This window comes from Felis catus, chromosome F2, assembly GCF_018350175.1.
Source record: "Felis catus isolate Fca126 chromosome F2, F.catus_Fca126_mat1.0, whole genome shotgun sequence".
Lineage (NCBI taxonomy): Eukaryota > Metazoa > Chordata > Mammalia > Carnivora > Felidae > Felis > Felis catus.
Genome location: NC_058385.1, coordinates 64,347,723 through 64,371,885, shown reverse-complemented (window position 1 = coordinate 64,371,885; position 24,163 = coordinate 64,347,723). Strand labels below are relative to the sequence as shown.

Sequence of the window (24,163 nt, the reverse complement as noted above, 5' to 3'; positions counted from 1 at the left end):
TTGCTTTTTCCAGAAGCTTCTAGAGACTACTCAAATGCTTTAGCTCATGGCTTCCTTACATTTTTTAAGCCTGGTAGCAACTTGGATCTTTCTCAAACTGAAACAGTCCAACCTCCATTCTGCCTTCTCCTTGCATTTTTAAGGATTTGTGATTACCATGGTCACCCTAAAATAATCCAGGACAATTTCCCGATTTTAAATATATTTTAAATTAGAATTTCCCTGATTAGCAACCTTAATTCACCTTGCAACCCTAATTCCTCTTTGCCATGCAAGGTAACATATGGTTGGGATCTGGAGACTAGGATGTGGGCATCTTGGGAGTGGGGGCAGGGGACATTTTTTCTGCCTGTTACATCTGGTTTGGTGAAGTTATAATGGTACAGAGTTCCCAGGTAGCACTTCAAGAATATCCTCAACCGTGTAAAGGATCATGTCCTGTCACACTGCAAAGGAGTTCCTCACTTATTCATTTATTTACCCATCTAACAGGTAACTTATGGAGTATCTTCCATGTGATACCACTAGGGCATTGCCCTCAAGGAACAATATTATGGTGACAGATGCCGATAAGCACCATGCAGGCAGATACAGGATGGAGCAAAAAGGGCTGTAGCCAGGTCATCATGGGATGCTGTGTGCTGTGGTAGCCTGTGGGAAGGGCATCTGGCCCGTTCTTGGACAGGTCTATGGAAGGCAAAAGTCTCAAGGCAGCCCAACAAAGAGCATGGCTATCAGCTGTCGCTCAGTGTCAGTAGGTGGGAGGAATGTGACCTTCAGACCTTGTTAAGGGGCAGGAAGGAAAAAAGACCAGAGAATTGAGCAGGAATCAAGGCTTCTAGGCCTTATGATAGAGTTGGATTTCATTCTCAGGGTGAAGTGTTGTAAGTAGGAAAATGTCATGCTGGGTTTCACATTTCAAGAAGGTAATTCTCCCGAGCCATGCGTCTATTGTAAGGTGGGCAGGGCTCTAGTGACATGACCCAGCTTCATGTGCTCACCTGGCAGTACCAGTGTTCAGACACTTCACCCTGAGTTATGCTTAGGGGCACCTTCCCCAGCAAGGCTTAGGTTTATAAGGTGACTTCACTCACATCATGATGTTATCACTAGGTCAACCCTGTGTGGATCATTGGACTGGTCTAAGGATCCTTTTCTGTATAGGAGGAAATGGAGGTGCTAGAGATGAGGTGACTGGCCTGCGGTTACCTTGTAGATGAGGGAGCTGGACATCAGATTATCTAATACCCATCCAGTTCTTCCTACTGCATACTACACAAAGTCAAGACATTGTACAGTGGACACAATGAAGTCTTAGAGGTATAAGGCATGGCCTCTGATTTCAGGGAGTTGACAGTTATTAAGGAAGTAGGGCATTTGAGGATGATTGTAAAGTTTCTGAGATTAGTCGTACAAATTGTGTGATCTATAGCATCTATAGCATAGTACCTGGCACACCTTAGGCTGATTTTAAAATGTCTTAGGAAGCAAAAAATAGGACAGACAGAAGGAGGAAGAAGGGAAGGAGAGAGTGAGTGGGGGAATCAGGGAGTGAGAAGGGAAGGACAGACAGCAAGGTAGGAAGGGAGGGGGGAGGGAAAGTAATTTGGGGACTTAGTGACTTTCTCTGATGACTCCCCTCCTCCAGCACTCATGCTACTGGACGTGGTGATGATACACATTTGGCATCCGACAATGAAGACTATGCCTTGGTCTGTAGAGCAGAATTATGGAAGTCACTTTATAGAGTTGGGAGGCACGTACTTAACATAGACCGGTCTTGAAAGACAAAAGAGGAGCCAGACATGATTTTAAAAGTTATTGGGAAATGTAATTATCCTTCTAATGTTATAACCACCTTTCTTTTGCCCCCCTGTAGCTCAGGGACCTACAAGTCTGAATATGTTAAGAACACTTTCTACCTGGAGAGATGAAAACTGTCTGCTTAGATATTTTAATTGTTTCTTTTTTAAAGCTTACGCATCAGCGTGAGAATTCAGACTGTATTCTTTATCAGGAAGCCGGTCAGAATGGTCTTTCAATTCTGTATTCCTGTATTCCTGCCGTGGTGGGGAATGTCTTCATGTCCCTTGATGCTTGTAGCACTCACCCCATGGAGTGCCAATCAAAAATAACTCACCACACAGGGCTCCGCATTTGTAAAAGGCATCTAGCCGAAGCTACCATTGGTCTGTTTGGTGAAGGGAAATTCTTCTCTGGCAGCTAGAATTCTCTGGCCTACTGAGACTTCTGTTTCAAACGATGCATTTCAAAGCATATAATGTTAAAGAAAAGCCAGAATTTCCCCCTGCATTTATACTGAGAGTTTTATATACCAAACCTCATTACCTACTTCAGTGGCTTTGATCTATAATAATAGCTTGCCTTTAGCTCTGGCCCGCAGATCCAGACTTAAGAGAAAGTATGAAACACACACCACGAAGTAAATGTCCTAACAGACCCATGCAAATGAGCCCCACTCCCAAAGTGGGGTAGAGAAGATGGAATAGTGGTTATAATGGGAATTAAAATGATGCCCCATACTTTAGCTCAGTGCTTTTGAAACTACTTCTTCCTGTGATTTGAAGCATCATTCTCAGCTTGTTGAGAAGTGTGGGAAGCTCCATCTCAAACTCAACTGGTTGCTCAGTGTGTCTACAGCTAACCTACCCAGTTCATGTGCTTGCTGTTCAAACTGGCCTTGTTTCTTCTCACTGCAGTTTCTTTCCCAGAGGAGTAGAATGCAGTGGTTTAGAGGGAGGGCCTTGGAGTTACCCAGCGTGGGCTTACATTCTTGTTCTATCTCTTTCTCACTGTGTGAGCTTGAGCAAGTTACTTAACAACAAGCCTCAATTTCTTAATCAGTAGGTTTATTGTGAGGGCTAGAGTAATTATGTATGTAAAGTGGTTAGCTCATTGCCTGGAATATAGTAAGCACTAAATATTTTCTAACTGTATAACATGTCACATTGCATGCTTAGCTAAGTACTATTTGCACACAGAGGTCTTAAGCATACAAGTGAAATGATGGGTTCAATCATATGTTACATAAAGTCTTTGGGGGGGGGGACACAAAGGACAGTTTGGGATTTGCCATGGTAGGGAACTGAAGGATGCAACTGATGGCCTAGGAGAGTTGGTTTGCCTTGTAGGGGTGAATTATGATCCCACAAGGGTGTATTTCATTGATGATTTTTAGTAGCATCAGATGTTTTCCATCAAACAGATCACAGTGTAGGCTGCTGTGGTTTTTGGTGGGCAAATGTGAACTTTGTCTTAAAATGCTGATATGTAGGAACATGCAAAAAAGTGTTTTGTAAAGGGAAAGTGGGCAAGTAAGGATTTAACTTACACAGCAAAATTCAAAATTCTTTGAAAATTTGTCTAGTGCTTATAGGGGTGTGGAGCTCTTATTGGCCAAAAGAAACCCAAAAGTTTCTTTTGTTAAAATGTGGGGGGTGCCTGGGTGGCTTAGTTGGTTGAGAGTCCAACTCTTGATTTCAGCTCAAGTCATGGTCGCAGGGTCGTGGGATCCAGCCCCTCTGTGCTGAGTGTGGAGCCTGCTTAAGATTCTCTCTCTCTCTCTCTCTCTCTCTCTCTCTCTCTCTCTCTCTCTCTCCCCCTCCCCCCCTCTCCCCCTCCCTCCCTCCCTCCCCTGCTCCCGGCCCCTCTTCCTCGCTCACACATGCACTCTTTCTCTCTCAAATTAAAAAAAAAAAGAGGTGAAATATTGATATAGGTGTTACTAAGCCAGCATTATACTTTAGTTTTTTATGGTTTTAATTTAATGCTGTATTTCATGGAATCTAAGAGACAATCCAGTGGAATTGTATCTGTACCCTCAAAAAAAATAATGTTTAAGATGGGGTGTCTAATGGGATACCTGCTTAAAGTTTTGATGTAAGGGACTATCTCTTCAATGCAGGGATAAGTGAAAAATAAGCCCATCACACAGAAAGGGACAACAAAGAAACTCACACATATCAGATTTAGCCCTGGTAGAAGGCAGAAAAAGTATATCTGCTAAGATTTTGAATGGCAAGTCGGTTCTACTAAATATGTAGGTCTGAATGTAGTGTCAGTGTGAGTTAAAAAAAACAAAAAACAAAACTTAGGCAGATAATTTAAAATGGTTTCAGATTGGGAGGGCCCCTGATGAATGATAGGAGTGGTTGTAAGTTCTGTCTACAAGAATTCAGCTTCCATCTGGGCCTCCAGCGATTTTAAGGCACATTCCCCAAATCAGAAATGATAAAATGTGAAAAAAAAATGGGCAGTTTAGATTGATGAGATATGGGGTATTATAGTCACATAACTAGTTATTAAAATAATTTTTCTGCTAATGTTTGTAAGGTGAGGACCTTGTCGGTAGATTGAAGGAAAAATCTATACAGGGATGAGATGAAATTCCTTTTCTTCTGAAATAGAACAGTCCAGAGAGAGACAGGTGTGGAGTAATAAATTACATTTACATATATTACAAGTATATTCTATAATAATAATAATAATAATTTATATTTATAAGTAATATAAACGCTGTAGCAGAACTTGTGGAATATCTGAAGGTACTAAGGATACCTGGAGTGGAAAAGAATGCTTCACAGAAGAGGTAACTTGTACAGTAGGGTGATCTAAGCAAAGTGAAGTTTAAAGTGTAGGTAATTACTTGGCTGTTTGCGACCCTGCATTTCAAATACTTTCGTCTAAAAGCTTTTAATCTGCAATAAAAATCAAAGTTAATGACTTTTCTCTTTTGCTTCCAATATCCATATATTGTCCTCTGTTCTCTACTTCACGTTTAGAATTTATCTAAACCAGGGGCGCCTGGGTGGCTCAGTCAGTTAAGCATTGGACTCTTGACTTCAGCTCAGGCCATGAACTCATGGTTCATGAGCTCAAGCCCCACATCAGGCTCTGCTCTGGCAGCACAGAGCCTGCTTGGGATTCTGTTGTCCTCACTCTCTGCCCCTCCCTGGCTCACTCTCTTTCTCTCTCTCTCAAAATAAATAAAAATAAACTAAAAAAAAAAAAAAAGAATTTGTCTAAATCAAAATAATATATGCAAAAAAATAATATATGTTTATAGCATTCCTTTGTGCACCCTACCCCATACCTTCTCTGTTGTCCCCCAGAATATTAGAAAACATATTTTAATTAATAACTTAATGATTTTTATTGAAAATATTTTAATAGAAGTATAGGTATATTATATTTATAATATTAGACTATATTTCTAATCCTAATATATATAGAAATATATATTCTAATACTCCAAATAATATGCCTGTGCTGCTACTTCTTCGTATATCAGTTTTAGCCACTATTGACAGAATTAGTGATCATGTCAATATTGTTCCATTTTGTAGCCATGTAAAAGTCAATGATCAGGTTTCTTGCATTACCCACAGCTTTTCTTTTTTTTCCATTTGCTTCATTTTCTTTTCTTTTTATTTTTTATTTAAAAAATCTTTTCCGGGGGCGCCTGGGTGGCGCAGTCGGTTAAGCGTCCGACTTCAGCCAGGTCACGATCTCGCGGTCCGTGGGTTCGAGCCCCGCGTTGGGCTCTGGGCTGATGGCTGAGAGCCTGGAGCCTGTTTCCGATTCTGTGTCTCCCTCTCTCTCTGCCCCTCCCCTGTTCATGCTCTGTCTCTCTCTGTCCCAAAAATAAATAAACGTTGAAAAAAAAAATTAAAAAATAAAATAAAAAATCTTTTCGGCGGGCGCCTGGGTGGCTCAGTCGGTTAAATGTCTGACTTCGGCTCAGGTCATGATCTCATAGTTCGTGAGTTCGAGCCTCACATCAGGCTCTGTGCTGACAGTTTAGAGCCTGGAGTCTACTTTGGATTCTGTGTCTCCCTCTCTCTCTCTGCCCCTCCCCTGCTCATGCTCTGTCTCTGTCTCAAAAATAAATAAAAACATTAAAAATAAATAAATAAATAAATAATAAAAAAAAATTTTAACGTTTATGTATTATTGAAAGAGAGAGTCAGAGCATGAGCAGGGGAGAGGCAGAGGCAGAGGGAGAGGGAGACACAGAATCCGAAGCAACTTCCAGGCTCTGAGCTGTCAGCACAGAGCCTGATGCAGGGCTTGAATTCATAAGCCGTGAGATCATGACCTGAGCCAAAGTTGGATGCCTAACTGAATGAGCCCCCCAGGAGCCTCCCCTTTTTTTTTAAAGAGAGAGAGAGAGAGTGCATTGGCAGAGGGAGAAGGAGAGAGAGAATCTTATGTAGGTTCCACGCCCAACGTGGAGCCGGACATGGGGCTTGATGTCATGAACTGTGAGATCAAGACCTGAGCTGAAACCAAGAGTCAGACACTTAACCAACTGAGCCACCCAGTCACCCCTTGCTTCATTTTCTTGTACCTGTCTGTACATTTTTTTCCCCTGAAGCAGCACTATATTTATCAAATTTCTAGGAAATTTGTTCTTTTTCAAATGCTCATACATGTTGAATCCCGCACACATTCTGTTTATTTTCCCACCCTGCTGCTGTGGACTGGTTCTCTCTTGGTCTGGTGCATGGCCGTCTTCCTCAAGCCGTCCTGGGCTTTCTTCTCTGTCACCTTCACTTGTGGTTTACTCCCTAGTTTTGCTGGACAACATTCATCAGTAGCTTCCTGAGAAAGAACGTGTGGGAGGCAAATAGTTGAAAATATCTTTAATCTGTTCTCTCACTGGACTGATACTTTGGGTGTGATAGGCTGAGTGAGCATTTTTCCCTTGGTAGTTTTCAGAGTGTCTGTGAGAAGCCTTTCTGCTATGAGAAGTCTTACTCTTTTTTACATGTGACCTGTTTTTTTCTTTTGTTCTGGAAACTTCTAATTTTTCTTTTTATCACTGATATTCTGAGTTATAAGTAGCGATTGGCCTTGGTGTGGAAGTTTTGTTAATCAATTTTCTAAGACCTTGATAGGTACAGGTAGGCTAAAGCTGTGGTTCCCAAACTATGTGCCAAGGTGTTGTAGGTCGCCTGAGTGAACTCACAAGAGTGCCAGGGAATATTCTGAAATTTTGAGGAAAACATAGCAACATCTGTTGGCCACTAGGCGAACCATTAACTGGAGACTTAATATTAGATTGCTACATTCCTTCCATGATGTCAATATCTTTGCAGAACTGGGTTTTCTGTAGTTGCCATGATTTCAACACACACACACACACACACACACATACACACACACACAAAAACAAGTACCACACAAATCAAAACATACTGTGGAACAGGAAATGAGGGTGGCAGTATTCAATATGATTTCTAGGTTTGAGAAGTTGTATAGTGCCCAGAAGTTACTAAGTTTTTAGGACATAAGTAGTTTGGATTTAACTACTTAAAACACTGAATTGGAAGGTATCTCTTTGGGCCTAGGCGTGTCATGAAAAAGTTACTGAGACATTACGCGTGTCATTTAATGAGTAGACTGGGACCTGTATTCTGAAGAATCTTACACTTCAGTTCTGGAACATTTTCTTGTTTGATTTCTTTGATCATTCCTCTCCTCCATTTTCTTTGCTTCCTGTGCATAGAAATTCTTTTGGTTGGATGTTGGACCCTCTGTATTGACACATCAGCAAGCCGATTTGTGTCGTCTTGTTGGTTTTTCTCCAGTTTTCCTTCTCTGTTTACTTTTGTTCTTTTTCATGGAGAATTACTAGATTTTTATCTGCAACGCTTGTATTGATTTTTTTCATCCATCATATCACTAAGGTCCAAGAATATTTTCTTATTCTCACTGTTCATTTTTTAAATAGCATCCTCTTGTATTGTGGATGCGACAACATCTTTGCTGATCTCTCTGAGCGTATTAATAGTTTTTTTGAAGGATTTTTTTTTTCACTAGTATTGACTCAGATGTCTCCAAGTTCCTTTCTCTGTGCTTCAATTTTCGGTGTGTTATGCATAGCTAATAGTTTCATCTATTTTGAGATTTGTTCCATTTTTGTATTCCCCTAGAGGCAGAACCTGAGCTGAGGATCTCAGAGCAAGAAGTTGATTTGGGATACAAGCCCAAGAAGCACTGGTGGTGGAGTAGGAACACGAGATAGTAAAGGGAATGAGCCCATAAAGGCCCCGCTGTGGACCACTCAGTCACTGTGGCACTTAGCATATTTTCACCGGACATGGGAGGAAGCAGATAAAACTTACTCAGCAACTCTCCACCCATCCTTTTGTTAAGGGCTACTGCTGGGGGCGTTACCTCTCTGGTACTTCTGTTTGGCATCTCTATGAGGTCACAAGGCTCCTCTGCCAAAAAAATGGCCCTGGGCAGAGAAGTGCGGGTACTCACCGGAAGCAACCTTCTGCGCGTGGACTTGACTACAGAGGAGACATGGTCTAAGTTAGTCTCCAGCAGAGCCACATGGCCTAATTTAAAAGTGTTCAGAGGAAATCCTAGTGGAAGATGGACTGCACTCAGTTCTAGACACATTTCCATCACAAGTCTTTTCTGAAGGCTGGTTCAGGCATGATCAAGATTGAGTGTACTGTCCTCGGAAAGCTTTGCAAAGCAAAATGTTGGCTACCTATACCTGACTTTTAATTTCTTTAAGTGTATGGTTGGTAGAGAGTCTTGCAGATCCAGTGAGTTGATTGCAGTTTCTGTGAGTAGATGATGCATGAGTTAGATTAATTGAGCCAAAGGGGAGTATTGTGTTTCTCAACCTCAGTCCTATTGACATTTTGAACCAGATAAGACCGGCCATGAGCGACGTAGACAAACTACCTGGGCAATAGCCTCACCTGCCTAGAACTCCGTTTTCTCATTGATAACATGGGGGTGACAACAGTACTTTCATTATAGGCCTGAGGGGGGAGTTTAAAAAGTTAATACAGAACTCAATACAGGATCCAGCACAAAGAGTTCAAAGTGTGGTGGCTATTCGTATGCTATTTTTGTCTATTTGTCTTTCCCCACTAGACTGTATGACTCCAGGAGAAGGGATCAGATCTTTTCCATCTTAAAACTTGAGCGAACCGAAGACAATTGACCCGTTGGCAGTTGTCTGTTGGTCATTAGCCATGGCAGGATTTGGGCAAAAGTAAGAAATAAACAGCTTCAGTTGGTGAGATTTATTGACTGTAAAATAATGTACATGGCCTTGGGTCAACAGCTACTCAAGAATGTCTTCAGGCAATAGGCCTTTCTTATATCAATCCCCAGTTGAACGAGGGGCTAAGTTAACAAAGCCAGGTGATTCTGCCTTTTAAAACTTGAAAAATCAAATTTTGCAATGGATTTGATAGTTTTCAAATATTTTAAAATTTTTAACATTTTTATATGGGTACATTTTATTTTGAGTTTATAATTCATGTCACAGAGTCATTATTTCTCATTTTTCCAGAAAATGTACTCTCCACAAATTTGCCTCAGTAATAATGAAATGACAGGAGACCATGTTCCTAGGATGGTATGCGTATCAATCTGTATCTGTCAGGGAAAAGTAATTAATATAACTTGATAACCGCTCCAAGAACTCAGTTAAGTTGTGTATTCTTTGAAAAGCCCATAAAGCCTGGAAGAATTATCTGAAAGAAGAAACCTTTTAAAGAAGGGATCTCAGAGTCTGATTTGTAACATTCCACTCTCAGTTACTTTATCATTGCTGGATGTGTTCATATTTATGTATGTGTGTGCATATAATATAAAATACACACAAAAATATTCTTTGGGAAAATCGAAAGCTTCCCTGATATAGTTGTAGAGACAGAACTTGCATAGAAAATACATATGAGAGCTTTGCTAAAGGAATGATATAGGTAGTAAATGCAATACATATAATGAGGGAGGGTTCTGAAAGTGGGGGACAGCCAGGAATGATTCTGCAGAGCCAGGGCAGGGCCTGAACTGGACCTAGAGTAAGTCTTTCTAGTCTGCCGCTGCCGGCTTCCAGGCTGTGTGAGAACAGCATGCTTGCCATGCAGACCAACTTTTACCTGTCCACTCGCCAGCCCTTCCCACCGGTGTGGAATGGACAGATCCTTGAGGCAGGACCCAGGCCCTGGGAGCTTCCCCCGTCAAACACCCTGCCTGTCAGTTTTCACATACAGACCTGTGTTGTTGGGTTTTGGATTCCCTCTCCAGTCTTTCTAACACCTGTACAGATTCACCCCCATTACATGTTGAACATGTCCCCTCCAAATTCATATGTTGAAGTGCTTACCCCCTAGTACCTTAGAATGTGGCATCTGGAAATAGGGTCATTGCGGATGTGATTGGTTCAGATGAGGTGACACTGGAGTAGGGTGAGCCGCCAGTCCAATATGACTTCTATCCTTATAAAGAGGGGAAATTTGGACACAGACATCACACACAGAGAACAACATATGAACATGAAGGCGGAGATTGGGATGATGCATCTATAAGCCAAGACACTCTAAAGATTGCCAGGAAACCATCTCAAGTTGGAGGAGGCCTGGAGCAGACTCGCCTTCACAGCAGGAACCGATCCTGCCGACACTTTGGCTTCCGACTCCTGGCCTTCAGAACTGGGAGAGAAGGCTTCTATGGTTTAAGCCACCCAGTTTGTGGCACTTTGTTATAGCAGCCCGAGCAAATATTACACCTCCTATGGAAGGCTTTGGATACATTTCATAAAAATTTGGCAAGGAGTTTGGGGAGTGAGCAAATAGTAATTGAAATTTAGCACATTTTTTTTTCTCTTTGTCAAATGTCTAATGAGACCATCTGTCTTTACTGAGTGACTGAGTGTTCAGATGCATTTCTCTAGGTGTATGAGTCAGCCCTGAAAGGGCTAGGTTGTTACAGGTTATTGTGGTGCATACAGCACTGCTAAATTTTGTTCTCATGCATGTTCGCCTCGCCATAGGACTGTTCCTTGGGAGCAGTTTCTCTGATTTTTGTGTGAGTCAAAACTTGATATCTATGCTCCTGAAATCATTAATCTAGTTTCCAAAATCTTCACATGTTGGGTTACTGGATAAAAGACAGTTATTTGATATAAATAATTTTTCTAAGTATAAATATGTCCTAAATATATCCGGGGATGTACTTAGGCTAAAAAAAATATTTGTCAAATTTAACTGGGCATCCTACATTTTTATGTGCTTGAGCTGGTAACCGTATTTACATGTTTTTCAAAACTGTAGCCTTGTAGCCAGCCAGTGACAAAACCATGAGTCAGTAGAGACAGACTAATCAGAGGGTGGATCATTGAAAATGGTTTTGTAAAGATAAAAGTCAACCAAGAAGCTGCTCCGAAGGTGTAGCTGAGGCCACTGAATGAAGGTGTGATTTCTTCTTTGAAGACTTTGTTCCTCATCCCCAATTTTAGAAGGACCAGAGTTTGGAACAGCAGCTAAGAAATGGGGGCAAGGGACAGGAATAAGATGACAGTAAATCTAGAATCAGCATGGACTGAATTACTAATAAAAACTAATATTACCAACTGGACCCGAAACAGTTATCATCTGAAAATTAAAGAATTTGCATCTTGATGCTACACCTATAAAACTAATTAACAAGGTTGTTATTGACAAGAGCCCTTTTATATTTTTACTCTTTCTTTCTAGTGCCTCAAAGTACATATTTTTATATACTCCCATATATATATAACATATACTATAGTATACTATACATAGATATATACAACATAGACTGTACTGTATGTGGTTTATTGATTTCTTGTCTGTCTCCTTCATTCACAGCTATATTCCCAATGCTTAGAGGATTACATGGAACTCACTGGACACTCAATAAATACTAGTTGAAAAGGAGTGCCTGTGTGGTGCAGTCGGTTAAGTGTCCGACTCTTGAACTTGGCTCAGGTCATGACCTTACAGTTCATGAATTCAAGCCCTGCATTGGGTTCTGTGCTGATGGCTCAGAGCCTGCTTGGGATTCTGTCTCTCCTTCTCTCTCCCTGTCCCCTGCTAGTGCTCTCTCTCTCCCTCTCTCTCAAAATAAATAAATAACCTTAAAAAAAAAATACTAGTTGAATGGATGAACCAACCAATAGCTTTCTTTAACTTAAGGCTTTACAGATTACCTCCAGTTAATTTGAAAGAAAGGGTTTACCTACCAGCTTTCTATGGGAAGGTCTGAGAAATTTCTTCTATTGTGAATAACTTGGAGCCTGAGAGCCATGGTAAGAGAAGTTTAGATGGGGTGAGATCCTCTTTTCAGAAATTTCCAGCATTCCATTGGAAATTATTGAATCACATCAGGCTTCAGGACATTGTATGGTGTAAAGGACTTCTTGAAGTCTTTACAGCTTGCTCACTGATGGTGAAGTTGACCTTCTTCATACTGAATTCACCAGCTGTTTACTCACTCTTCTGGTTTGATTCACGAAGGGAAAAAGAGGCATGTGAAAAGACAGTTGCATTTCCTGGATCTTAACCTATTATCGTAACAACTACACCCAGTTGCAGGGGTTTTTTTCTTTCCACACCTTAAATTTTTTTTTTTTATTATGCTTGACCTATATTAAAAGTAAGTTGAAGCACATATTTATCATTGCGAAATACAGTGTGAGCTAGTCACACTTACAAAAGTTCTTTCATGTGGTGCAAATAACAAATACATGGAGATGAAAAAAAAAACTCTTTTTTTTTTCATTGTTGTTCTTTGGCAACAGCATTAAAATTCAGATTAAATCTTTGATTGTTAATGTGTTCTAGAATCTTGTAAATAGGATTGTTTTTAATCACCTTAGAAAAATCGGTATTTGACTAGTTAAAACAATGTAGGGTTTGAAGTTAAATAGCTGATTTGCACAATAACTTGGACCCTGACTACCCAAATCTTTATAACTCCAATTGTCAGAAGCCTAGGATTGGGGTGGGGAGAGAAAAAGAAGTTTTTGAACCAGAGTTGGTCCCTCGAGTGGAACACTTGATAGATTGTGTGCTGATAGGTTACATTTAGGGACAGCATTGGTTCATGGGCAGCCTATGTCCTCTGTCTTAGATCCCAACCTGCCTTATCTTTTTAGCAGCATGATTAGAAGTGGTTGCTGCAATTGCTATGGAAAAATACACCAGGAGGTTATCATATTTAATGTTTCAGAAAACTTCCTTTTGAAGGCGATAACAGTATTTCTTAATCACTGTGCCGTTGGGCAAGCACAGGTGTGTTGCATACCGTTAAATCACTCTATCCTTAGGACATAATGTTGTTCTTTGAAAGTATTTGCCTCTCCTTCTACCTTTTTCCTCCAACCCCCTCTTTATGCCAAAGAAAGCACATTTCCCAGACTTATTCTCCACACCCAGTAAGGTATTCTTTAGAAATCCTGAGTGATTTTTTTTTTTTTAACTCATTCCACCCCAGTGACATCTCCAAGCTCAGGATGCATGTTTCTTACTCAGTTTTGGTCCGCACATATTTAAAACAAAAATTTTTTTTAATGTTTATTTATTTTTGAGAGACAGACAGAGTGCAAGCGGGGGAGGGGCACAGAGAGAGAGGGAGACACAGAATTTGAAGCAGGCTCCAGGCTCTGAGCTGTCAGCGCAGAGCCTGACATGGGGCTCTACCTCATGAACTGTGAGATCCTGACCTGAGCCAAAGTCCATTGCTTAACCGACTGAGCCACCCAAGCGCCCCTTGGTCTGCACATATTGACTGAGCATCTCCTATGTTCCACGTATTAAAGCAGATTCCAGAGATAGAAGCATATTAACAAAGCACCTCCCCTTTGTCAAGGTGCTTACAAGACATTGGGGAAGGAGCTTTGTAGAGAAGCCACGTTCTTCTCTTTTCTTCCATTTGAGTTTGCATTGCACTGAATCAGGGAGAACCATGGTAGGAGAAATCATTTAACCCTAGTAATAAAAAAGGTGGGTTGGAATTCTATTTCAGTCAGTTTTGGTTAAATTCAAGGTAGGAGTCTTAAAAGGCAAGTGATAAAAAGTAGAGGCCTTCTTTCATGAGCCAGGTCAGAAACATTTTGTAGTGCCAGCTTCCTTTTCATTTTAACTGCAGCATAAAACACAAATCTTTGGTCTGCCATCTGAACCTGCTACAATTTTAGCCTCAACCTACTTTCTGCATTTCCAGGTAAACACTATGCTGTGGCTAAATTATCCTACTTCTTACCTCCTGGAAACGCTGTACAATATAGGACCCGCCTCAGTGCTTGGCTGGCAGCAGGCGATTAGTAAGGATTTGGAGGATGAATGAATGAATATGAATGTATATATTTCCTCTTCCATGCTGTTCTTTTTTTTTTTTTTTCAACGTTTATTTATTTTTGGGACAGAGAGAGACAGAGCATGAACGGGCGAGGGGCAGAGAGAGAGGGAGACACAGAATCAGAAACAGGCTCCAGGCTCTGAGCCATCAGCCCAGAGCCCGACGCGGGGCTCGAACTCACGGACCGCGAGATCGTGACCTGGCTGAAGTCGGACGCCTAACCGACTGCGCCACCCAGGTGCCCCATCCATGCTGTTCTTTAACATCATTTTTCACAGCATTTTGTGCCAAGAGCATTCCAATTACAAATTTCTGACAGAGAGGGAATCTGATTGGTGTGACCTGAGTCAGGTGTCCCTCCTTTGTCCAGATAGCTGTGTCCAGGAAATCAGACCACATGGCCAGGTACTCACTCAGTGGGGATTCCAAGCACATTCTCTGGGAAGAGCGTCATGAGTATGACTTACCACACCTCTAAATAGCTTAAGGGGCAGAGTTCATTGAGAGATTGCAGTGGTTCAAATACCTGGAAGGGGCTGTAGGAAACAAGGAGTTTGCTAACTTTTCTTCCTTCCCTGTGAAGGTGGACACGGGTCGAAGGAGTGACCAGAACAGGAAGGAGTTAACAAAGGAAGTGGTATTTTCAGGGTAAAGCCAGGCTTCCGTCAGGGTAAGTAGAAGGAGGAGGAGGAAGTGTTCGAAAAAAAGATTAAAGATAAGGAGAAAGAATTTTTTTCATGACAAAGCATAAATCATTTCATTTTATTCTTTAATTCCAAGTATTGACATATTTTTTCTTATTATCTCATTATGATTGTATAGGCATTTACTGAATACACAATCAATTGTGTAATATTGCTTTTATTTTAAACAATGCATTCCAGTTCTAAACAGTAATGTCTTCATACATTTGAGGAAAGGAACCCACTTTTAGGTTAGAATTTGCCAATAATTTTTGAATGATTCTGTGAAAAGTGAGCAAATGAATGGAGTCAGTGAAAACCGACTAAGCGTGAGAAATAGGTACATTTGGAAAGTGATCAGTTTTATAGCATTTACTCTCATGAGAAATATTTGCTCGTCTCAAGTTTGCTGCCAGCACTTGTTTTCAAAGTTAGCCCAGATCAGTTATATATACAATTGCTTATTTTAGGAGAACAATTGATAAGACAGATCAAATACGAGGAAAATTTTTCCCTGTTAAGTTTCCTGTGATGTGTCCTTGCTGTGAAGCCCCTCAGTAGATTTGACTAGAAATCAAAAGGAACTTATTATCCTGATTTTTCTTTCTCAGTGAAAAGCAAACGGTAAATATCATGGTTGAATGAAAAAAATAAATTGGATTTAAAAATTTTATGTGTGTTTCCCCAGTTTAAGCTTCCCCAGCTTTATTCAGCTGGATGGTTATAATTGACAAGGCCCCTTAAAATGTGACATATCCATCTGAGGGTTAAACCTTTTAATGTAGTTATTAGGCGAACTCTTTTACCTTACTGGATGATGACTTTGTTGTATAACATTTGTTATGTTTATGATAATAACATTGTGTGTATGTGTGTAAATGTATACATAATTATTTATAATTTATTATCACTTTGATACTAAAACATCCTAGAGTATATATTCATTTAGAGGAGATAATATTATGGTGAGCATTCTCCATTTTATTTAGTGGAGGATTCAAAAATAGGTCATGTAAAATGAATTTCTAACCAGTAAATCTTGTTTTCCAATTGATTTTAAGTTTTAATGGGATATATTCCCTGAAAAAAAATATTTAGTAAACTTTATAAATGTTTGGGGAGAGGCTTCAGTGATTTGATTCTCTCTATAAATGTTTGGGGAAAGGCTTCAGTGACTTGATCATCTCCTAGTATTATGGGTTAAGTTATGCCCACTCATTCATATGTTTAAGTCCTAACCCCATGGTACCTTAGAAGATGCCCTTAGTTGCAAACTGAGCTGTTGCAGATGTAATCAGTTAAGATGAGGTCATAGTGAACTAGGGTGAGCCCATAATCCAATATCACTTATAAAATTCTTCTAGAAAGGGAAATTTGGACATGCAGCCACGCACAGACCACACTAAGGGACTCAGAGCGAAGTTGGTTATCTACCAGTCATCGAGAGAGTCCAAGAACACAGCCCTCAATGGAAACCAACCCTTTAGAATCCATGATTTTGGACTTCTGGTCTCCAGAACTGGGAGACGATACATTTCTGTTGCTAAAGCCACCCAGTTTGTGATATTTTGTTACAGGAGCTCCAGCAGATTGATACACTTGGCCAGGTAGAGGTGATCTTACCGGGTGCCCCCAACCCCCCCCCCCCTCCCCCCACTGCCATGGGTCCTCCTTCCCTAGAAGCTGACTTTTTGGAAACCAATTCCATATCCCAGCCTCTGGAGCTTTCTTTCTTCTTTGTAACATTTATAATGTTTAACAAGGCTGAGCTGTGATAGAATAATTGTCCAGGAGGGCCCATAGCATAGTCTGAAAATTCCTGAATAAGAATAAAACCATTCCCTATTTTGTGAAATTCATAAAAAGAGGCAGGTTGGGAGTCCGTGGATCAAAAAGACTTAGGAGAGCGGATGCATTCTTGCTTTGGCCGTACATTTTCTGGCCTTAGGTAACACGCTTAACTTGTCTGGATCTGAGTCTTTTTATCTGTATAATAGAAGATAATCTCTTTTTGCTTTGTGCATGTAAATCCAAAACTCTATATTACACAAGATGAAGTAAGCATACATGTAATAATAACATTTAAATGCTTTTTCTCACTTTCCTGTTATCCAAATAAAGATGCTATTCGTTAAAGAAAAAAAAAGTGCAAAGTACAGAATGTCTTATAACGAAAAACACAGTCTCCCCAGCCACCCCCACTCTCCCCGGCTCCCGGCCCACTTCCCAGGGGAAACCACGTTTAACAGTTTCCATATTTAGCTCTTTCAGTGGTTACCATCCTAACTGTAATAATATGCTTATGCTACATCTCCTTGATGATCAACTCTAGACATTATCTCTTCACTCCCCACCACTTACTAGTTTTCAAGTGAAGAATCACTGATTCAGCAGACATTCCTGATAGCCTGTAGGTCAACAGGCCTCTTTAGGGCTCTCACTCTCTGTGGATCTAATTTGAGAAAAGAACGTTAGCTTCACAGTCAGAGGGAAACTGGGGATGTGATGATTTCCACGGGGCATAACACAAAGACAGCAAGAGTTTGATTTAATTACTCAAGCTCAAATTGGGCCTGTGTTGCTATGTTTTTGCTCTTTTTATATTTTTCTGTCTGCATATATTTATTTTAAATGAAATAAAATAAAACACAAACTGAACTTAGAATATCCTATGTCACGTTTATAAAAAGAAAAACGTCTATCCTAATAGCTTATAATCCAGTACCTTGAAAAAACTAAGAGATGTTTAACAGATAAGATGCTTTTTCTTCAATCTTAAGTACTAACCGAACTGCTGTTGAGAGTACCAGTAGATGGTCATTTATGGCACCAGCTTGATTTGGTTTTTCAGTTCACCCCTTCCAGAAAATTGCAGGTTGTTATCCAAAGAGTAAGACACAGAGCTGACAAAATCATTACTGTTTCTTGGAAACACAGCATCTCTGCCGTTCAGATCTTTCTGGAAATGCTGTTAAGGAAATGACTTTGACTTATAATTTACAAACCTCTTTGTTATCCATGATGACAGTAAGATACACCACACAAGGGTTTTCATGTTCACTGCTTGGGGTTCCTTTGAGCCCGTTTCAAATAATCTGACACACGTCTGCTGCCTCCTCTCTGGCCCTTGATCAGATTGGATGTCTTCCCAACACTGATGTTAATGGAGTCTCGGACTTAACTATTACACTTACTATGGCCACAGATCAATGTCTGCAAATGGGACAAATCAATTTGGTGATGGAGTGAAAGAAATGTAGAAGGGGTTGTGTTTCAATGCTTTTTGCTCTTTACCAGCCCTCTTCCTCCCTCTTGCCTTGTTGACTTCATAATAGCAGTGTTTCCTCATTCGCCTGCTCTGCCACTTACCTTTTTTCACCAGGTCATTGTCTGCCATGTGCCTCAACTAGGCTTTGGGAAGGATCTGTCTGTATCTGCTTCTTTTCTACTCCCATGGTTTCACCTGTCACTTATCTGCACACAACTCTGAAATCCCTTTCTCGAGCTGATGCCTCTATCCTGAACTTCAGGAAGGCCCACTGGACACTCTTACGTGAATGAAGTTTCTCAAATATGGTATGCCCGCACACGGTCCTCTTTCACTTTCCTGCTCAAACGTACCTCCTCCGATGCCCCTTAACTGGGCAACAGACTCCCACTTTTCCCCACTGACCCAAAACAGGAAACTGAGGCTCAGGTGCTGTGTTCCTCCCTGTCTCTCAGAGTTCTGTTCACTGTCCCCATGCAGGTAGCAAATCTTATGCTTCTGTCTGTGCCCACTGCTCTTGTCCTCATCGGGACTTTCCATCCTGTTTCTCGACTGTAGCAATGTCTTCATAGTTGCCTTGTCACTCATCAGCCTCTCTAATCCTCCATTTTCAAATTTTATTTTCGGCCACAACTCTTTCACTTATTAGAAGTTGTGATCATGTCATTTTCCTGTTCAGAAACCCTTGGCTGCGTCCCTAGTGACATCACGATATAAGTGAAACTTTATAGCCTGACATCTACCACTTTTTCGTCTGTCCCCACTGGGCTTCATTCAGTATAATGCATCCAGGGCCCCTTGTGGAGCCTGGTGCATAGTAGAGGCCTGAAGAATACATGAATAATGAATAAAGGGAAGGTTGAGTGAATAAATGAAAGAATGACTCAACAGATATTGAGCCTGCCAAACATACCTGTCTCCTGCTGCCAGGAAAACTAGTTCCCTCCTTCTAAAAGGAGTGAATTCTATTCAATATGTCATTTTGTGAAGTTTTTCATGGCGATCTAGTCTCAATTTCCTCCCAGTTTGTGATTTGGGGGCATTTTTTTCATGCCACAGTCATAGCAGTTCATATATGGCATGGCTATGTGTGTGCTGAGTGTTCACAGAGACTGGGACCCTTTTATGGCAACAAAGACTCAGCCCCTAACCCAAAGCCTGACACACACAGGAAATCAGTCCACGTTTGAATTCCCACTACCACCAGTTTCTTTTTGGAGTCTCATTATATTTTCCTCCTGACGTTCCACAGTGTTTTCCCCACCTCTGTTCTCTCATCCTGAAATCGCCTCTTCATAGCCCTACTAGATTGATTCTTTTGTGCTGAGAATTAAAAAGTTTGCAGAAATGCTAGAACGCTGACAAAATGAAGGGTCAGGACTCCTGACTTGGAGGTTCTTGTCTTCTTAAAAGCACCTGGCATTTTCCCTTTTCAGGTGTCTCTGACCATTCTAGAGTTTTAAGGATGCTACGTAGCAACATAAACAGCACATCATTTTGCAGAGTGCAGAAGATCTTTGAAGAAATTTTAGCTGCTTAACCCCTTCACAGGATTTGTGCTTTGAGAGTTCATAGAGTTAGTTAGGAGGCAATGTTCCAGGAAGGAGACATAGTTAAGCCCAAAATGAACTTACTGACTCTTGTGTTTTCCCTGCTTACGGGAGTCTTGGAAACCACCTGAGTTGTATCCAATACAGCTATTGCCGTCTGACTAGATTGTGTGCATGTGCACGTGAAGTCTGGTTGTGGCCGAAGCAAATGACCATGCGTTGTTAACAGAGCTGTAGTTTGCAAAACAGCCAAATAAGTTTTAGACTTGAGGAAGGACAGAGTTCAGGGAAACATCAGTCTAACCGAAGTGTTTCTGCTGCTGTTGCAAATGCCACTGTTAATTGGAATTGTTTATTACTTCGGTTACTTTCAATAGTGCTTTGGGGAGTACCGTTGCCTTCATATTGTGTAAATCTGTCCCTGCCACCAGTGACTGGACAACCTAGGGCGTTTTTACAGGCAGCCTATTACCTGAGAGTAGGCATCCAGTTTCCTGTATTAGGAGACATTTCTCCTGGGATTTTACCTTCTGTTCACAGCCCGAACCATTTTGGTAGGAAAAGTGTGGTCCTAGTAATGTCTGTCGGTCACCTGTGGCTTGCAAAGTACTTAATGCTTATTAACTCATTAATCCTCTCCATGAACTCTGTGAGGAAGGTAGATGTCAAGTCGTGTTTTCGTCCTTCCAAGGGCTATGAATTGGAAGCACAGATTTGCACAGGCTGTTTGGGAACACGCATGGGAAATCCTGAGACCTGACCCTACCATTTTGAGGTGTCTGAAACCAACATTTGGCAGCTGATTCTCTCTCTCTCTCTCTCTCTTTTTTTTTTCTTCTTCCTCTAACTCCAGATGGCTCTCTACTCTTTAGCCACCAATCAGAAATCCTCACTGGGTAAATCTAGCAGGAGACCTTGGCTGAAAAATAAAACTTTGAGAACAATAGCAATTGTTCATTTGGGCGGGGAATAGATACTTGTGACATCAAGACCTTGCTACATGATTTTGGGATTTATCCAAATCCAACACTTTGGTCAATCTTTGAGTGTCCTGTTTATCCATGGGGTAAGGGTTTGCTTAACCAACTGTTTTCTCCTAATCCCTTCAAAAACGTTTATGCATAAAACCTTGACAAGTGCTCTTTCAAGGGACCTAGTCTCTGGCTTCTAGAGAGTTCTGTCCTTTTTTGTCATCCATTTGAATGTTAGAAATATATCCGAGTTCAAGATTGGTATTGGAAACTTAGAGCTAAAACTGGGATATTGTTCTTACTTGTAGGTAAGAGTCTTATTTCCATCCCTTAGATCTATAGATGAAAGGTGATTTCTGGGGATCTACCGAGTTCTAGGGCTTGACTAATCCAAATGCTTCTCAGAAACCATATTGTCATTCCATTATTTCCCTAATGAAGTATGCAGAGCGCAAGGACATGCACACTGTTTACTCATCCATGTGTGCATTTTTCATCTAGCAAGTACTTCTTTATTATCCACCGTGTGACAGCGATGTGCTCAGCTCCTGGTGGTACCGAAATGACCAGATTTATGAGAGAAGAGCAGGTGGGCCATTTAGCCGCAGGCCGCAGATTCATAAAAGGTCTCAAATTGAGACTCTTGACATTGTTCCCAGATGAAGTTCTGTTTGCGTTGTAAATACCCCACGGGCAGTTTATGGCGAAGTGAGACTAGAATGAAGGTTTCCTGATCCGACGTGCTCTGCTCTTTCCTCCGTAGACAGGGAACTTCAACAAAAGATACTGTGTCTATGCAGCTGTGTACGCCTCTACGTCACTCCTTGGGACATGGGCTGGCTTCACTTACTTTATTCTCTTTCCTTCCGTCCTTCCTTCCTTCTCTCTCTCTCAGTCTCCTCTCTGTCTCTGTCTCCTTTAATTGAGTACATTCTGGTTCATACTTCTTGCCAGTGTGTCCTTTTTCTACCTTACCCCATTGTTCCTACCAACAATAGAGGTTAGGCGACATCAAAAGCAGAAAGTTTGGTTTTAATCCAAATGATATGTATATTGTGTGCTTTGATCTTGACTCTCCTGCCTCAGGCCAGAGTAGGACGTCACCACAACAGTGAACTCGAGGCTGCCTGTTCTCTCTGGAGCTGGGATCACCAGGATGCGGTTAGCTTGTTGCAGAATGAATATCATTTGGACCAACAGCCTGCAACCGGTTTTTCTCAGTAAATCCCAACTGTATGAAGAAGAGGCGGAGGAGAAAAACCCCGCACAAACAACCCCATCCTCCCTGCAAAACATACAGGAGGCAAGCTAGGCGAGAGTGACTATTTACCTGCCTTGTCTGTTCTTGCTGTCTCCTTTTCTTCGGGTTTTAGACAAATGCAGTGTGACAAAAGTTCAACTCCATGACTTTTATCAAGTCTTCCCTGAAGTTTCATAATTGTCTTTGAGCTGCCTCATGGGTAGCACCCCTTAATGTGCCAAAAGCTTTTCAAACTCAACATGCCGGGACTGAACGTACCACTTTCCCCTAGAAATCTGCTCTTCCTCCTTAGTTTTTGTAATCTGCCACCGGGCTCCCAAGCTAGAAGCTTTGGATTCATCCTACTCTCTTTCTCTCACTCACCGTGTTCTGTCAATTTAACTACCTGAATGTCTGCAAATCCAATTACTGCATCCTCTCCACATACCACACGGCTGCCAAGGAGATGTGTCTAAAATGCAAATCTGATTGTGCCTTTCTCCTTCTTCAAAAGTTCTGAGGATTCCCCAAACTCAGAATCCCATCCGTACCCTCACACACGGGATCACCAAGTGGTCCCGCACAGCCCGGCTCAGCTGACTAAGCCGTCGTGTCCTAACTCGCTCTGCGGCCACACTGAACTTCCGCCTATGTTCTCGTGGGGCGTGCTCATAAGTCCCTCTGGGTCTTTGCTCCTGTCAGTCACATCACCTGGAATATTCTTTTATGGCCGGTCACATCCTGCTCTTCCAGATTCAACTCAACTCTCTTCACTTTTATCAAGTTTTCCAAGACCTCCCAATCAGTTGGTGACTTTATCATTTTACCCTGAGTGGTTTACTAGAAAGAACATGAGCTTTGGAGTTAGACCAAACAGATGTTGAGAACCTGTGCCACCCTGAATCTCAGTTGTCTCATCCGTGACCATGGACACAGTGCCAGTGTCATAGAGCCATTGATAGGAGTAAGCAGAATATTGTTTCCTCCCCACAGCAAACTGTACAGAGATATAGCATAGTAGTTAAAAACATATGGCCTTGAATCCAGGACATGTGGCTTTAAAGCCCAGCCCCACCACTTATATCCGTGGCCTTGAATGGATTGCTTAGGCAAATGACTCTCAGTGCCTTCAGCTGCATGGTCCTAGTTCCAACTTTGTAGGGTTATCAGGAATATTACATGAGATAAATGTAAAGTTACCATGTTTGGCACGTAGTAATCACATAGGGGATGTTGGACGTAATATTTTTTTTCCTGCGCTTGCCATACCGGATCATAATTATTTCTTTATGTGGTTCTTTTCCCATCAACTGGAGGATTCCTGAAGGGACCAGACTGTATGACTGTATCTTACTTTTACTTTTGTTGTCCTCAGCTACTACCAGGAAACATGGAATAAGCATTCAGAAGCTGTTTCTTCAAATGGGTAGAGCCAGGAGCATTTCATCTGAAGTTTTAGTTCTGTAATGTGGTTAACAACACATTCTGGGCTTCTTCCGGGCCACAGGTGCGTTCTCATATCCATGCCAGTCGTGCTTTGAGACTCATTCAAAATGGGGTCCTCTAAGAAGCTTTCCCCTGTGTTAGCCCAAGTCCATTCAGCTCTCTCCTTTAGACCTCAGTTCCTTTTGCTTTATTAGTTTTTTTCTAAGTTTATTTATTTTGAGAGAGAGAAAGAGAAAGAACAAGTGGGGGAGGGGCAAAGAGAGAGAATCCCAAGCAGGTCTTGCACTGTCAGCTCAGAGCCTGATGCAGGGCTCAATCCCACAAACCACGAGATCATGACCTGAGCCGAAATTAAGAGTTGAATGTTTAACTGACTGAGCCACCCAGGCACCGCTGCCTCATTGGCTTTTAAAGAAAGTATTATTATTTTGCTTGTGTGTCTTCTGTAGGACTGTGGACTTGTAAGTGGCAAGGACGGTCTCCTTCCTTGGGGTGTGAGTGATGTGGTGTCACCAACTGTGGCACACTTGTGGGTACTTTTAACGAAAAGTATTACTTATCAGGCTGCCTCTATGGCAGCATCTTTTTTTTCCATCCCCTTCTTTTCCTCTCATCCCATTCCCTCCAGGGACCCCTCCAGCCTTGAATGAATGTTGTTCCCTGAGTACACTAGAGAACTTCCATTCCTGTTCTGGACCCCAGAGTCCATCAATTTAAGTTCTTTTCTCCCCTCTGTCTTCTCTGTGGCAGGTAGACACTAATTCTGTTGTTCCCCACCCTCCTCACTTCAGTTTGATTGACTCCAATGGTATTGGATACAGGGAGATATTTTTCTGCCTCCTTTG

General features: G+C 41.5%; 1 protein-coding gene and 1 long non-coding RNA gene across 3 annotated transcripts in view; one reads left to right on the top strand and one right to left on the bottom strand.

Moving 5' to 3' along the window:
- Positions 1–24,163, top strand: part of SNTB1 (syntrophin beta 1) — a 236,860-nt gene that overhangs the window by 8,622 nt on the left and 204,075 nt on the right. The window lies entirely within an intron of this gene.
- On the bottom strand, positions 9,060–18,162 carry LOC109496187. The gene is made up of 4 exons (XR_002739555.2): positions 17,849–18,162; positions 17,205–17,295; positions 12,044–12,299; positions 9,060–11,320 (listed from the first exon to the last, which is right to left on the bottom strand). It is a non-coding gene; the product is annotated as an uncharacterized LOC109496187 (long non-coding RNA).